Raw genomic sequence first — 4,619 nt, forward strand, 5'->3', positions numbered from 1 at the left:
GCCTTCGCTGTGATGTAGGTGGCGTGTGTCGGCGGAGGCAGCGTGTCTCCAGCGGCGATGGTGTCTCCCTGGGTGTGTGGTCAAGCTGTTTTGGTACTCTTCGTCGGGCTGCAATGTGTTCCTCCGGTGCCCGTGGATTTTCCAGGATGGGAGGGGATAGGGTTCCCCTCCTCCGGTGGCTGCTCTTCAGCTCGTCGAGCGAGTCGAAGCTCCCGAATTGGTCTTGGCTCTTGCTGCTGCCCTTTATTGCATTCTGACTGCTCGCCCCCTTTCAAGCCTGAACTTTGGCATTCGGTGTTGCTCTGCTCTTGGTGTGTCGTCGTCGGCAGGCTGGGAACGCCTGGTTCCGCCCCTGTGGTTTCCTTCAATGCCATTCATCCAGGTTCTAGGGTGAGCATGCGTTCAACGGTGCGGCGCCTTCGAGCCAGACGAGGAGGCAGGGGCCTTCTGTGACGATGGATCTGGATGGATGTGTCTTCTTCAAGCCCAGGTGTTTGGCAACGGAGTGCTTTGCTTTGTCGCCGGTGCCCTGCCCTGGGTCGGTTAGCGCTTTTGCCTTGGTTTTTCGGTGTGTAAGGGGTCCCTGGCATCTCCAAGCTACGTGTTCTATGTCCATCTTCTAGCTAGCTTGTTGTTTGTCCATTGAGAGCTGCTCCTAGGTGCCCTTGTATCTTTGTCGTTCGTTTTTCCTTTCCCTTTGGTTTGGTGTGTGGTTGTAATCCGGAGTTCTTATCCTGGCCGGTTGATGGCTTCGTTAATTCAAAGCCGGGCTCTGCTTGAGCCTTCGTTCCAAAAAAAAGTATAGGATGTTGTGCAATATAATTTCTATATGTCATGGGGCACAAGTTGGTCGTGGTTGGTGTCTCAGGTTCCTTTTTTTTTTGCAAGCCACAGTAATCGACCTCCTCTAGTTCTTTAGTAATTACGTGCTATCTTTGGATAATTGTACAAGATAAGGTTGCTCTCAGGCTGATTCATTGCAAAAAAATAATTTATTTATCTAACATTTGTATGTTGGGCTGATTTAGGAAGATCCAGAGTAGGACCGTGGCTAGCTAATTCATCCAACGTGCTAAGTTGTGAGCACGATGATGAACATATTTCTACATTAACCAACAATAGAACAATTATTTTACATAGGAAAATAATAAAAATAATATTATTGCAACAAGCACTATTGAGATAGGACGATTAGCCAATATAACTTCTAGCCAAGTCTTTCGAACTAGTAGATGCTGGCTCATCTTGCATTATTTTGTAGACCGAAACAGATGCTCTTCTGCAATTAGCTAACTGTAGACTTCTTTTTATCATAACAATCTTTTAATCATAGCATACATAGACTTCTATCAATTATGGCCGTATGATGTGTATGATGTCACTCTGCAGAAGTTGGCAACCTTTGTTGTACAGGTAACCAACAGACAAGTTCCTCTTTCCAAAATTTATGAAAAGATCTAAATACAATTCCGAACAATTATAGGCATCTTCACAAGCATTTCAATACACCAACAATTCATAGAGAGAAACAAGTTTCCAACATCAATTATGTGATAAAACTGCAATCCAAGACACGAGAATGGAGTGGAGATGGTGATGGAGCAGTGAGTTGGTGAAGATGGTTGGTGAAGATGTTCCCTTGATGCCTTGATGGAGTTGGTAAAGAATCCTCGAGTTTTGGTGGTGGAAATGGTGGAAGGAGCCCCTGTAAGGTCTCTCCAGGGAGGAGAAACCCTACAAACGCTCTCTCTGGTGGTGGCGGTGTCGAGCGGGTGTTTCTGCGAATGGCCACCCCCCGATACGTGATTAGGGTTCGGAGACGAACATAATCCCGTGAAGTAGGCCGTCACCGGACAATCCGTGAAACTTCGAAACGGGACGCAAATCATCACCGGCGTAAAAAATACCCAAAACACCCAAATCTATGGGATATAGCCTTTGGAAACGGGAAAACGTGAAACTTCGAAAGGAGACGAAAGTCCTCACCAGTCCAAAAAATGCTCAGAAACACCAAAATATGTGGGCTATAGCCTTTGGAAATGGCCAAAAAACGTGAAACTTTGAAAATGGGACAAAAATCCTCACCATTCCACAAAAATGCGCCGAAACAGCGAAATCCGTGGTCTATAACCTTTGGAAACGGCTGAAAAACATAAAACTTTGGAACAGGACGAAAATCCTCACCGGTCGAAAAAATTCCCTGAAAACACCAAAATCCGTGTGCTCCTTTGAAAACGGGCTAAAAACGTGAATATTCGAAAAGGGATGAAAATCCTGACAGGTCCAAAAAATGCCTTGAAACAGCGAAATCCGTGGGCGCAAATCCTCACCGGTGTAAAAAAAAGTTACCCACCAGCTCGCAACTGCTGGTGGGTAAATTGGATTGGAGGTAGATTCGATCTCAAGATGGCTCGGAAGAGGTTAGCTTGATACCATGTAAAACAATGGGTCAAGCGTATCTACTCATCATACAATGATAAGCTGCGTTATTTATTTATAGGAGGCGTGCGATGTGGCACGTGAACTGTTACAAGGTTATTAATTACATGGTTCAGATACCTAAAAAACTACCCGAATCAGTTTTATCACAACTGTTGGGTGCACAATGATGTTAACAACTCAAACAACCATTATCTCTAATAACCAGTACGCTATGAACTAAAGCCATGGTGTTGGCTCGCTCCTGAACCGAGTGTTAACTCAAACTTCTTTTTTATTTTACTCTCCCGGGAAGAGAGTTTATATTGCACACTAGAGAAGAGCTCACACAACTCCTCAAACACTCTGCAAAGACAAATCACCCAAATACTTATTCTCCTACTTCCTCCGTCTCTAAATAATAGCGTCAATTATTTAGAGACGAAGGAAGTAGTACCAAAAATTGAACTATGATTGTACATGTTGCCTCACCTACACACGCATTTCAAAGCTGCGTGGCATAACTGACTTAACATGGGTGAAAATGCTGGAAGTTGAACACCCTGTCACGTCACTTTCAGAATCTCAATACAGCCAAGTTCCCCAACATGCTCCAAATTGACTTGGTCTCCGATCTTTTTGTGAAAATATAGAACCTGGGTTATTTGTTGTATTGATCTGACCCTAGTGTAGGGTATATATAGAGTACAAGAGGGGTAGAGACTTAGAGTATAAGACAAATTACATGTGGTGTAAACTAATTCTATCTCTATTTCCTTATCTCTAACTTAAACCCAATTATATTTCTAGCATTCCCCCTCAGTCGTAGCGGGAGTGAAGCGCACGAGTACGACTGAATTTTACGTCTTGCGCTTTCGTCGTCTTCTCCGCTGCGCCATCATCAACTGCGTCTCTATGGGTTGGCACCTAGGTCGGTGACTGCGTCCCCTTCTGGTGCCTCCCTTGACTCCCCTCTATTCCCTCCCGCAGTCACAGCGGAGTGGAGTGGACGCTGGTGACGACGTGGACGCTGTTGACTGGAGTTCTTGCCGATGAGCTGATGTAGACATGGCCATTAATGTCGATGTCGATGTAGCTGATCATGATGTAGCCGTGGTCGAGGTAGTCGTGGTCGATGATGTAATCCTCGTAGATGATGAAGCCGCACAAAGCCAGAGGCGCAAAAAAAGGCTATGTTGTAGATGACGGAGTTGCAGTCGTGGACGATGCACCTTGCGGGTGTCAGAGGGTGCCGTCGGCGATGAGTCCACCGGTTTTGCCAAGACCGGAGCAAACCCGTCGAGCACACATCGGTTTTCCCAGAACCGTGTGGCCGTGTAGGTGTCATCACTATAGTGACGCCGTGTCGATGCAGTCTTGCTCTCGTGGATGACGCGGTCGATGCCGTCGTCGTGACGTGGTCATTGCCGTCGTCGAGGTCGCGTCTTGCAGAAAAGTCTGTCAAAGGACGCTGCGTGTCCATCTTGTGGACGAGGTGGCGGAGGTGTGTTGACGAAGATGTTGGTGAAGACCACGTTGATGAAGACCTTGACGATGAAGTGTCGGCGATGGTGTAGCAGCGGCGTGTCGACGGTAATGTGTCGCTTGAAGGCATCCCTTGCGGCGACGAAGTGTCGATGCCGTGTCTATCGGAGAAGTCAAGGAAGATTGCATCGCATTCCACACTGGCCTGGCGTGCAGATGATGCATGTTGATGTCGCTTCTCATTGATGTACTCGACGATTAACCATTTTTAGACGATGTGGTCGTACAGCTTCATGTCGTGGCGAGGGGTCAGTGCAGCTGATCGCTCGGTGAAGATGCACGCAGGAGGTGGATGGACTCGGCTTGGTGAAGATCGCGTAGTGCGCGTCTCGAAGTCGAAGACCTGCGGGCCCTCATGTGTCCCGTGCTGCGAGCCGGCTTGGTGAAGATGTCGACCTGCGGCTAGGTGTCGATGCGGCGTGCGAGACCCTCCCGTGATCGGTCGATGTACTGCACGTCGGCTCGGTGTAGATGGGCTGGCCGCGACGGCCACGACAGTTGATGAAGCAGCAGGTCCGATCGAAGTTGTGTGCGTGATCGAAGCCATCGGGTCGATGTAGTTTTCTGCGCTCCCGGCCGGCGGCTGCCGCCCACTTCGCGATTTCTGGATGGATGGCTGCAAGTGCCGGCTCAATGGAACCGATCTGCTCCATGTC

Source organism: Triticum aestivum, chromosome 2D (genome assembly GCF_018294505.1).
Source record: "Triticum aestivum cultivar Chinese Spring chromosome 2D, IWGSC CS RefSeq v2.1, whole genome shotgun sequence".
NCBI lineage: Eukaryota > Viridiplantae > Streptophyta > Magnoliopsida > Poales > Poaceae > Triticum > Triticum aestivum.